This window comes from Anopheles merus, unplaced genomic scaffold (genome assembly GCF_017562075.2).
Source record: "Anopheles merus strain MAF unplaced genomic scaffold, AmerM5.1 LNR4000442, whole genome shotgun sequence".
Classification (NCBI taxonomy): domain Eukaryota; kingdom Metazoa; phylum Arthropoda; class Insecta; order Diptera; family Culicidae; genus Anopheles; species Anopheles merus.
The window spans coordinates 11,374-25,000 of NW_024428022.1; positions in this window are offsets into that span (position 1 = coordinate 11,374).

Sequence of the window (13,627 nt, forward strand, 5' to 3'; positions counted from 1 at the left end):
TCAAAAAACCACTATCCAGAATCGGATAGAGAATGATTAGACGAGCTTAAAATTGTTCTACGACCCATGTCTGCGACGTTTAGTATTCGAGTTATGGCCCGCCGTAGGTCTGACCGAGCAATTTTTGTTCCGCGCACTTTGTGCACCGTGCACATTGATGTTTGTATGAAAAAGTACCCTACCTAGGGACGCGTAGAGCAAATTGGTACCCCCGGGCATGTTGTCGGTTGACTTTCTGGTTGCACTTTTCATCATCTAGGGTGTGTTTCTGACACGTTTTGAGGGTTTTTAGCGAAAAAAATTTTTTTGACTACTCGAGCTCTCCGGCCCGTTCGGTGCACTTTTTTGCAAAAAGCTAGGGAGCTGTCCCTAGGTTCGGGGTGTCACAAAATGATGAAAAGTGGTCAAAAAACCACTATCCAGAATCGGATAGAGAATGATTAGACGAGCTTAAAATTGTTCTACGACCCATGTCTGCGACGTTTAGTATTCGAGTTATGGCCCGCCGTAGGTCTGACCGAGCAATTTTTGTTCCGCGCACTTTGTGCACCGTGCACATTGATGTTTGTATGAAAAAGTACCCTACCTAGGGACGCGTAGAGCAAATTGGTACCCCCGGGCATGTTGTCGGTTGACTTTCTGGTTGCACTTTTCATCATCTAGGGTGTGTTTCTGACACGTTTTGAGGGTTTTTAGCGAAAAAAATTTTTTTGACTACTCGAGCTCTCCGGCCCGTTCGGTGCACTTTTTTGCAAAAAGCTAGGGAGCTGTCCCTAGGTTCGGGGTGTCACAAAATGATGAAAAGTGGTCAAAAAACCACTATCCAGAATCGGATAGAGAATGATTAGACGAGCTTAAAATTGTTCTACGACCCATGTCTGCGACGTTTAGTATTCGAGTTATGGCCCGCCGTAGGTCTGACCGAGCAATTTTTGTTCCGCGCACTTTGTGCACCGTGCACATTGATGTTTGTATGAAAAAGTACCCTACCTAGGGACGCGTAGAGCAAATTGGTACCCCCGGGCATGTTGTCGGTTGACTTTCTGGTTGCACTTTTCATCATCTAGGGTGTGTTTCTGACACGTTTTGAGGGTTTTTAGCGAAAAAAATTTTTTTGACTACTCGAGCTCTCCGGCCCGTTCGGTGCACTTTTTTGCAAAAAGCTAGGGAGCTGTCCCTAGGTTCGGGGTGTCACAAAATGATGAAAAGTGGTCAAAAAACCACTATCCAGAATCGGATAGAGAATGATTAGACGAGCTTAAAATTGTTCTACGACCCATGTCTGCGACGTTTAGTATTCGAGTTATGGCCCGCCGTAGGTCTGACCGAGCAATTTTTGTTCCGCGCACTTTGTGCACCGTGCACATTGATGTTTGTATGAAAAAGTACCCTACCTAGGGACGCGTAGAGCAAATTGGTACCCCCGGGCATGTTGTCGGTTGACTTTCTGGTTGCACTTTTCATCATCTAGGGTGTGTTTCTGACACGTTTTGAGGGTTTTTAGCGAAAAAAATTTTTTTGACTACTCGAGCTCTCCGGCCCGTTCGGTGCACTTTTTTGCAAAAAGCTAGGGAGCTGTCCCTAGGTTCGGGGTGTCACAAAATGATGAAAAGTGGTCAAAAAACCACTATCCAGAATCGGATAGAGAATGATTAGACGAGCTTAAAATTGTTCTACGACCCATGTCTGCGACGTTTAGTATTCGAGTTATGGCCCGCCGTAGGTCTGACCGAGCAATTTTTGTTCCGCGCACTTTGTGCACCGTGCACATTGATGTTTGTATGAAAAAGTACCCTACCTAGGGACGCGTAGAGCAAATTGGTACCCCCGGGCATGTTGTCGGTTGACTTTCTGGTTGCACTTTTCATCATCTAGGGTGTGTTTCTGACACGTTTTGAGGGTTTTTAGCGAAAAAAATTTTTTTGACTACTCGAGCTCTCCGGCCCGTTCGGTGCACTTTTTTGCAAAAAGCTAGGGAGCTGTCCCTAGGTTCGGGGTGTCACAAAATGATGAAAAGTGGTCAAAAAACCACTATCCAGAATCGGATAGAGAATGATTAGACGAGCTTAAAATTGTTCTACGACCCATGTCTGCGACGTTTAGTATTCGAGTTATGGCCCGCCGTAGGTCTGACCGAGCAATTTTTGTTCCGCGCACTTTGTGCACCGTGCACATTGATGTTTGTATGAAAAAGTACCCTACCTAGGGACGCGTAGAGCAAATTGGTACCCCCGGGCATGTTGTCGGTTGACTTTCTGGTTGCACTTTTCATCATCTAGGGTGTGTTTCTGACACGTTTTGAGGGTTTTTAGCGAAAAAAATTTTTTTGACTACTCGAGCTCTCCGGCCCGTTCGGTGCACTTTTTTGCAAAAAGCTAGGGAGCTGTCCCTAGGTTCGGGGTGTCACAAAATGATGAAAAGTGGTCAAAAAACCACTATCCAGAATCGGATAGAGAATGATTAGACGAGCTTAAAATTGTTCTACGACCCATGTCTGCGACGTTTAGTATTCGAGTTATGGCCCGCCGTAGGTCTGACCGAGCAATTTTTGTTCCGCGCACTTTGTGCACCGTGCACATTGATGTTTGTATGAAAAAGTACCCTACCTAGGGACGCGTAGAGCAAATTGGTACCCCCGGGCATGTTGTCGGTTGACTTTCTGGTTGCACTTTTCATCATCTAGGGTGTGTTTCTGACACGTTTTGAGGGTTTTTAGCGAAAAAAATTTTTTTGACTACTCGAGCTCTCCGGCCCGTTCGGTGCACTTTTTTGCAAAAAGCTAGGGAGCTGTCCCTAGGTTCGGGGTGTCACAAAATGATGAAAAGTGGTCAAAAAACCACTATCCAGAATCGGATAGAGAATGATTAGACGAGCTTAAAATTGTTCTACGACCCATGTCTGCGACGTTTAGTATTCGAGTTATGGCCCGCCGTAGGTCTGACCGAGCAATTTTGTACTGAAATGTATGGCGGATATATTATTACTCAAACAACATTGCCTTGTATCGTGTCCTACTTGGTCGGCACGGTAAGTATCGACTATAACAAGATTAAATGGATTGATTGATAACATTTTAAGCCCATTTCCTAAGCCGTGCACCAAAATTGTGTACCGATCAGGGAAAGTACACTACGTACGCGTTCATGGATGTCCATGTTGGTACAAGTTGCCGGTCAGGATAGCCGTGCACCAAAATTGTGTACCGATCAGGGAAAGTACAACACGGAGGGCGCAGCCCGAGCGTACGCGTTCATGGATGTCCATGTTGGTACACATGCACCAAAATTGTGTACCGATCAGGGAAAGTACAACACGGAGGGCGCAGCCCGAGCGTACGCGTTCATGGATGTCCATGTTGGTACACATGCACCAAAATTGTGTACCGATCAGGGAAAGTACACTACGTACGCGTTCATGGATGTCCATGTTGGTACAAGTTGCCGGTCAGGATAGCCGTGCACCAAAATTGTGTACCGATCAGGGAAAGTACAACACGGAGGGCGCAGCCCGAGCGTACGCGTTCATGGATGTCCATGTTGGTACACATGCACCAAAATTGTGTACCGATCAGGGAAAGTACAACACGGAGGGCGCAGCCCGAGCGTACGCGTTCATGGATGTCCATGTTGGTACACATGCACCAAAATTGTGTACCGATCAGGGAAAGTACACTACGTACGCGTTCATGGATGTCCATGTTGGTACAAGTTGCCGGTCAGGATAGCCGTGCACCAAAATTGTGTACCGATCAGGGAAAGTACAACACGGAGGGCGCAGCCCGAGCGTACGCGTTCATGGATGTCCATGTTGGTACACATGCACCAAAATTGTGTACCGATCAGGGAAAGTACAACACGGAGGGCGCAGCCCGAGCGTACGCGTTCATGGATGTCCATGTTGGTACACATGCACCAAAATTGTGTACCGATCAGGGAAAGTACACTACGTACGCGTTCATGGATGTCCATGTTGGTACAAGTTGCCGGTCAGGATAGCCGTGCACCAAAATTGTGTACCGATCAGGGAAAGTACAACACGGAGGGCGCAGCCCGAGCGTACGCGTTCATGGATGTCCATGTTGGTACACATGCACCAAAATTGTGTACCGATCAGGGAAAGTACAACACGGAGGGCGCAGCCCGAGCGTACGCGTTCATGGATGTCCATGTTGGTACACATGCACCAAAATTGTGTACCGATCAGGGAAAGTACAACACGGAGGGCGCAGCCCGAGCGTACGCGTTCATGGATGTCCATGTTGGTACACATGCACCAAAATTGTGTACCGATCAGGGAAAGTACACTACGTACGCGTTCATGGATGTCCATGTTGGTACAAGTTGCCGGTCAGGATAGCCGTGCACCAAAATTGTGTACCGATCAGGGAAAGTACAACACGGAGGGCGCAGCCCGAGCGTACGCGTTCATGGATGTCCATGTTGGTACACATGCACCAAAATTGTGTACCGATCAGGGAAAGTACAACACGGAGGGCGCAGCCCGAGCGTACGCGTTCATGGATGTCCATGTTGGTACACATGCACCAAAATTGTGTACCGATCAGGGAAAGTACAACACGGAGGGCGCAGCCCGAGCGTACGCGTTCATGGATGTCCATGTTGGTACACATGCACCAAAATTGTGTACCGATCAGGAAAGTACACTACGTACGCGTTCATGGATGTCCATGTTGGTACAAGTTGCCGGTCAGGATAGCCGTGCACCAAAATTGTGTACCGATCAGGGAAAGTACAACACGGAGGGCGCAGCCCGAGCGTACGCGTTCATGGATGTCCATGTTGGTACACATGCACCAAAATTGTGTACCGATCAGGGAAAGTACAACACGGAGGGCGCAGCCCGAGCGTACGCGTTCATGGATGTCCATGTTGGTACACATGCACCAAAATTGTGTACCGATCAGGGAAAGTACACTACGTACGCGTTCATGGATGTCCATGTTGGTACAAGTTGCCGGTCAGGATAGCCGTGCACCAAAATTGTGTACCGATCAGGGAAAGTACAACACGGAGGGCGCAGCCCGAGCGTACGCGTTCATGGATGTCCATGTTGGTACACATGCACCAAAATTGTGTACCGATCAGGGAAAGTACAACACGAGGGCGCAGCCCGAGCGTACGCGTTCATGGATGTCCATGTTGGTACACATGCACCAAATTGTGTACCGATCAGGGAAAGTACAACACGGAGGGCGCAGCCGAGCGTACGCGTTCATGGCGTATGTGGGGTAACATGCACCAAAATTGTGTACGTCAGGGAAAGTACACTACGTACGCGTTCATGGATGTCCATGTTGGTACATCTACATGTACGTACCTAGTTTTGTGTCAAAAGTTGCAATAAAGTGCTTGTATGCTTAAATGCTTATCTCAACCGGTCACCTTTTGGCCTGCCCTTTTATAGACAGAAACCTAGAAAGATACGCCGAGGGCGGTAGCCCGAGGGCGAAAACTCGCGATTTTTGTGTTTTCCATTCGCCCGGGACGAGAAATGAGCTCTGTGCACATCGTGCCGAAAACTGTCTTCTCCACCTTTGTTTTTGTCGTCTGATCATTAAATCACCCTATTTGTGTACCTTGGGAGTGCGCAGCACAAACGTACGCGTTAATGTTAATGTTTGTATAACTACATGTATGTTCCTAGGATTTGGTATTGAGTCAAACACACATTCCCCGACCGTCGCGGACACCATTCTTGGACAGAAGTCCTAGTACGTAGAGTACTTTCCCTAGGTATGTGCCCGTTCGTGACTATCGTTGCGTGCATACGGACACGCTTGGGTATGTTTACCATACAAGGTTTACTAGGGAAACCTGCTTGCTCGACCATTGCCCTCCGTCGCGGACACCATTCTTGGACAGAAGTCCTAGTACGTAGAGTACTTTCCTAGGTATGTGCCCGTTCGTGACTATCGTTGCGTGCATACGGACACGCTTGGGTATGTTTACCATACAAGGTTTACTAGGAAACAGGAAGGAATTCTAGGCACACGTTTTTTCCATCCACGTAACTATCTAAGGTAGCTATTAACTTGTTTGCCATGATAAGCAAACTGCTTCCCCGACCGTCGCGGACACCATTCTTGGACAGAAGTCCTAGTACGTAGAGTACTTTCCTAGGTATGTGCCCGTTCGTGACTATCGTTGCGTGCATACGGACACGCTTGGGTATGTTTACCATACAAGGTTACTAGGGAAACCTGCTTGCTCGACCATTGCCCTCCGTCGCGGACACCATTCTTGGACAGAAGTCCTAGTACGTAGAGTACTTTCCTAGGTATGTGCCCGTTCGTGACTATCGTTGCGTGCATACGGACACGCTTGGGTATGTTTACCAACTACAGGTTACTAGGGAAACCTGCTTGCTCGACCATTGCCCTCCCGTCGCGGACACCATTCTTGGACAGAAGTCCTAGTACGTAGAGTACTTTCCCTAGGTATGTGCCCGTTCGTGACTATCGTTGCGTGCATACGGACACGCTTGGGTATGTTTACCATACAAGGTTACTAGGGAAACCTGCTTGCTCGACCATTGCCCTCCCGTCGCGGACACCATTCTTGGACAGAAGTCCTAGTACGTAGAGTACTTTCCCTAGGTATGTGCCCGTTCGTGACTATCGTTGCGTGCATACGGACACGCTTGGGTATGTTTACCATACAAGGTTTACTAGGGAAACCTGCTTGCTCGACCATTGCCCTCCCGTCGCGGACACCATTCTGGACAGAAGTCCTAGTACGTAGAGTACTTTCCCTAGGTATGTGCCCGTTCGTGACTATCGTTGCGTGCATACGGACACGTTGGGTATGTTTACCATACAAGGTTTACTAGGGAAACTGCTTGCTCGACCATTGCCCTCCCGTCGCGGACACCATTCTTGGACAGAAGTCCTAGTACGTAGAGTACTTTCCTAGGTATGTGCCCGTTCGTGACTATCGTTGCGTGCATACGGACACGCTTGGGTATGTTTACCATACAAGGTTTACTAGGGAACCTGCTTGCTCGACCATTGCCCTCCCGTCGCGGACACCATTCTGGGACAGAAGTCCTAGTACGTAGAGTACTTTCCCTAGGTATGTGCCCGTTCGTGACTATCGTTGCGTGCATACGGACACGCTTGGGTATGTTTACCATACAAGGTTTACTAGGGAAACCTGCTTGCTCGACCATTGCCCTCCCGTCGCGGACACCATTCTTGGACAGAAGTCCTAGTACGTAGAGTACTTTCCCTAGGTATGTGCCCGTTCGTGACTATCGTTGCGTGCATACGGACACGCTTGGGTATGTTTACCATACAAGGTTACTAGGGAAACCAGGAAGGATCTAGGCACAGTTTTGTTCCATCCACAGTACTTTCGTTCTCTTAGGTAGTATTTAACTGTTTGCCATGATAAGTAACCTGCTTCCCGCCGTCGCGGACACCATTCTTGGACAGAAGTCCTAGTACGTAGAGTACTTTCCCTAGGTATGTGCCCGTTCGTGACTATCGTTGCGTGCATACGGACACGCTTGGGTATGTTTACCATACAAGGTTTACTAGGGAAACCTGCTTGCTCGACCATTGCCCTCCCGTCGCGGACACCATTCTTGGACAGAAGTCCTAGTACGTAGAGTACTTCCCTAGGTATGTGCCCGTTCGTGACTATCGTTGCGTGCATACGGACACGCTTGGGTATGTTTACCATACAAGGTTTACTAGGGAAACCTGCTTGCTCGACCATTGCCCTCCCGTCGCGGACACCATTCTTGGACAGAAGTCCTAGTACGTAGAGTACTTTCCTAGGTATGTGCCCGTTCGTGACTATCGTTGCGTGCATACGGACACGCTTGGGTATGTTTACCATACAAGTTTACTAGGGAAACCTGCTTGCTCGACCATTGCCCTCCCGTCGCGGACACCATTCTTGGACAGAAGTCCTAGTACGTAGAGTACTTTCCCTAGGTATGTGCCCGTTCGTGACTATCGTTGCGTGCATACGGACACGCTTGGTATGTTTACCATACAAGGTTTACTAGGGAAACCTGCTTGCTCGACCATTGCCTCCCGTCGCGGACACCATTCTTGGACAGAAGTCCTAGTACGTAGAGTACTTTCCCTAGGTATGTGCCCGTTCGTGACTATCGTTGCGTGCATACGGACACGCTTGGGTATGTTTACCATACAAGGTTTACTAGGGAAACCTGCTGCTCGACCATTGCCCTCCCGTCGCGGACACCATTCTGGACAGAAGTCCTAGTACGTAGAGTACTTTCCCTAGGTATGTGCCCGTTCGTGACTATCGTTGCGTGCATACGGACACGCTTGGGTATGTTTACCATACAAGGTTTACTAGGGAAACCTGCTTGCTCGACCATTGCCCTCCCGTCGCGGACACCATTCTTGGACAGAAGTCCTAGTACGTAGAGTACTTTCCCTAGGTATGTGCCCGTTCGTGACTATCGTTGCGTGCATACGGACACGCTTGGGTATGTTTACCATACAAGGTTTACTAGGGAAACCAGGAAGGAATTCTAGGCACACGTTTTGTTCCACCACAGTAACTCGTTCTTAAGTAGCTATTAACTTGTTGCCATGATAAGCAACCTGCTTCCCGACGTCGCGGACACCATTCTTGGACAGAAGTCCTAGTACGTAGAGTACTTTCCCTAGGTATGTGCCCGTTCGTGACTATCGTTGCGTGCATACGGACACGCTTGGGTATGTTTACCATACAAGGTTTACTAGGGAAACCAGGAAGGAATTCTAGGCACACGTTTGTTCCATCCACAGTAACTTTCGTTCTCTTAGGTAGCAATTTAACTTGTTTGCCATGATAAGCAACCTGCTTCCCCGACCGTCGCGGACACCATTCTTGGACAGAAGTCCTAGTACGTAGAGTACTTTCCCTAGGTATGTGCCCGTTCGTGACTATCGTTGCGTGCATACGGACACGCTTGGGTATGTTTACCATACAAGGTTACTAGGGAAACCAGGAAGATTCTAGGCACACGTTTTGTTCCATCCACAGTACTTTCGTTCTGGTAGCTATTTAACTGCTGCCCGACCGTCGCGGACACCATTCTTGGACAGAAGTCCTAGTACGTAGAGTACTTTCCCTAGGTATGTGCCCGTTCGTGACTATCGTTGCGTGCATACGGACACGCTTGGGTATGTTTACCATACAAGGTTTACTAGGGAAACCTGCTTGCTCGACCATTGCCCTCCCGTCGCGGACACCATTCTTGGACAGAAGTCCTAGTACGTAGAGTACTTTCCCTAGGTATGTGCCCGTTCGTGACTATCGTTGCGTGCATACGGACACGCTTGGGTATGTTTACCATACAAGGTTTACTAGGGAAACCAGGAAGGAATTCTAGGCACACGTTTTGTTCCATCCACAGTAACTTTCGTTCTCTTAAGGTAGCTATTTAACTTGTTTGCCATGATAAGTAACCTGCTTCCCCGACCGTCGCGGACACCATTCTTGGACAGAAGTCCTAGTACGTAGAGTACTTTCCCTAGGTATGTGCCCGTTCGTGACTATCGTTGCGTGCATACGGACACGCTTGGGTATGTTTACCATACAAGGTTTACTAGGGAAACCTGCTTGCTCGACCATTGCCCTCCCGTCGCGGACACCATTCTTGGACAGAAGTCCTAGTACGTAGAGTACTTTCCCTAGGTATGTGCCCGTTCGTGACTATCGTTGCGTGCATACGGACACGCTTGGGTATGTTTACCATACAAGGTTTACTAGGGAAACCTGCTTGCTCGACCATTGCCCTCCCGTCGCGGACACCATTCTTGGACAGAAGTCCTAGTACGTAGAGTACTTTCCCTAGGTATGTGCCCGTTCGTGACTATCGTTGCGTGCATACGGACACGCTTGGGTATGTTTACCATACAAGGTTTACTAGGGAAACCTGCTTGCTCGACCATTGCCCTCCCGTCGCGGACACCATTCTTGGACAGAAGTCCTAGTACGTAGAGTACTTTCCCTAGGTATGTGCCCGTTCGTGACTATCGTTGCGTGCATACGGACACGCTTGGGTATGTTTACCATACAAGGTTTACTAGGGAAACCTGCTTGCTCGACCATTGCCCTCCCGTCGCGGACACCATTCTTGGACAGAAGTCCTAGTACGTAGAGTACTTTCCCTAGGTATGTGCCCGTTCGTGACTATCGTTGCGTGCATACGGACACGCTTGGGTATGTTTACCATACAAGGTTTACTAGGGAAACCTGCTTGCTCGACCATTGCCCTCCCGTCGCGGACACCATTCTTGGACAGAAGTCCTAGTACGTAGAGTACTTTCCCTAGGTATGTGCCCGTTCGTGACTATCGTTGCGTGCATACGGACACGCTTGGGTATGTTTACCATACAAGGTTTACTAGGGAAACCTGCTTGCTCGACCATTGCCCTCCCGTCGCGGACACCATTCTTGGACAGAAGTCCTAGTACGTAGAGTACTTTCCCTAGGTATGTGCCCGTTCGTGACTATCGTTGCGTGCATACGGACACGCTTGGGTATGTTTACCATACAAGGTTTACTAGGGAAACCTGCTTGCTCGACCATTGCCCTCCCGTCGCGGACACCATTCTTGGACAGAAGTCCTAGTACGTAGAGTACTTTCCCTAGGTATGTGCCCGTTCGTGACTATCGTTGCGTGCATACGGACACGCTTGGGTATGTTTACCATACAAGGTTTACTAGGGAAACCTGCTTGCTCGACCATTGCCCTCCCGTCGCGGACACCATTCTTGGACAGAAGTCCTAGTACGTAGAGTACTTTCCCTAGGTATGTGCCCGTTCGTGACTATCGTTGCGTGCATACGGACACGCTTGGGTATGTTTACCATACAAGGTTTACTAGGGAAACCTGCTTGCTCGACCATTGCCCTCCCGTCGCGGACACCATTCTTGGACAGAAGTCCTAGTACGTAGAGTACTTTCCCTAGGTATGTGCCCGTTCGTGACTATCGTTGCGTGCATACGGACACGCTTGGGTATGTTTACCATACAAGGTTTACTAGGGAAACCTGCTTGCTCGACCATTGCCCTCCCGTCGCGGACACCATTCTTGGACAGAAGTCCTAGTACGTAGAGTACTTTCCCTAGGTATGTGCCCGTTCGTGACTATCGTTGCGTGCATACGGACACGCTTGGGTATGTTTACCATACAAGGTTTACTAGGGAAACCTGCTTGCTCGACCATTGCCCTCCCGTCGCGGACACCATTCTTGGACAGAAGTCCTAGTACGTAGAGTACTTTCCCTAGGTATGTGCCCGTTCGTGACTATCGTTGCGTGCATACGGACACGCTTGGGTATGTTTACCATACAAGGTTTACTAGGGAAACCTGCTTGCTCGACCATTGCCCTCCCGTCGCGGACACCATTCTTGGACAGAAGTCCTAGTACGTAGAGTACTTTCCCTAGGTATGTGCCCGTTCGTGACTATCGTTGCGTGCATACGGACACGCTTGGGTATGTTTACCATACAAGGTTTACTAGGGAAACCTGCTTGCTCGACCATTGCCCTCCCGTCGCGGACACCATTCTTGGACAGAAGTCCTAGTACGTAGAGTACTTTCCCTAGGTATGTGCCCGTTCGTGACTATCGTTGCGTGCATACGGACACGCTTGGGTATGTTTACCATACAAGGTTTACTAGGGAAACCTGCTTGCTCGACCATTGCCCTCCCGTCGCGGACACCATTCTTGGACAGAAGTCCTAGTACGTAGAGTACTTTCCCTAGGTATGTGCCCGTTCGTGACTATCGTTGCGTGCATACGGACACGCTTGGGTATGTTTACCATACAAGGTTTACTAGGGAAACCTGCTTGCTCGACCATTGCCCTCCCGTCGCGGACACCATTCTTGGACAGAAGTCCTAGTACGTAGAGTACTTTCCCTAGGTATGTGCCCGTTCGTGACTATCGTTGCGTGCATACGGACACGCTTGGGTATGTTTACCATACAAGGTTTACTAGGGAAACCTGCTTGCTCGACCATTGCCCTCCCGTCGCGGACACCATTCTTGGACAGAAGTCCTAGTACGTAGAGTACTTTCCCTAGGTATGTGCCCGTTCGTGACTATCGTTGCGTGCATACGGACACGCTTGGGTATGTTTACCATACAAGGTTTACTAGGGAAACCTGCTTGCTCGACCATTGCCCTCCCGTCGCGGACACCATTCTTGGACAGAAGTCCTAGTACGTAGAGTACTTTCCCTAGGTATGTGCCCGTTCGTGACTATCGTTGCGTGCATACGGACACGCTTGGGTATGTTTACCATACAAGGTTTACTAGGGAAACCTGCTTGCTCGACCATTGCCCTCCCGTCGCGGACACCATTCTTGGACAGAAGTCCTAGTACGTAGAGTACTTTCCCTAGGTATGTGCCCGTTCGTGACTATCGTTGCGTGCATACGGACACGCTTGGGTATGTTTACCATACAAGGTTTACTAGGGAAACCAGGAAGGAATTCTAGGCACACGTTTTGTTCCATCCACAGTAACTTTCGTTCTCTTAAGGTAGCTATTTAACTTGTTTGCCATGATAAGTAACCTGCTTCCCCGACCGTCGCGGACACCATTCTTGGACAGAAGTCCTAGTACGTAGAGTACTTTCCCTAGGTATGTGCCCGTTCGTGACTATCGTTGCGTGCATACGGACACGCTTGGGTATGTTTACCATACAAGGTTTACTAGGGAAACCTGCTTGCTCGACCATTGCCCTCCCGTCGCGGACACCATTCTTGGACAGAAGTCCTAGTACGTAGAGTACTTTCCCTAGGTATGTGCCCGTTCGTGACTATCGTTGCGTGCATACGGACACGCTTGGGTATGTTTACCATACAAGGTTTACTAGGGAAACCTGCTTGCTCGACCATTGCCCTCCCGTCGCGGACACCATTCTTGGACAGAAGTCCTAGTACGTAGAGTACTTTCCCTAGGTATGTGCCCGTTCGTGACTATCGTTGCGTGCATACGGACACGCTTGGGTATGTTTACCATACAAGGTTTACTAGGGAAACCTGCTTGCTCGACCATTGCCCTCCCGTCGCGGACACCATTCTTGGACAGAAGTCCTAGTACGTAGAGTACTTTCCCTAGGTATGTGCCCGTTCGTGACTATCGTTGCGTGCATACGGACACGCTTGGGTATGTTTACCATACAAGGTTTACTAGGGAAACCTGCTTGCTCGACCATTGCCCTCCCGTCGCGGACACCATTCTTGGACAGAAGTCCTAGTACGTAGCGTTCTTTATTGTACTTGATCAGTTGTATTGCCTTCGCTTTGTTCCATCGACACTTGCTACTGCTCACTAAGGGGTTTTTGTTTGTGATGTGTACGATAAGCCACCGTCTATCCTATCCGGCACTTTATCAACACTTTTCACCCAAGTCATAGGAACGTAGTGTACTTTCCCTGATCGGTACACAATTTTGGTGCACGGCTATCCTGACCGGCAACTTGTACCAACATGGACATCCATGAACGCGTACGCTCGGGCTGCGCCCTCCGTGTTGTACTTTCCCTGATCGGTACACAATTTTGGTGCACGGCTATCCTGACCGGCAACTTGTACCAACATGGACATCCATGAACGCGTACGC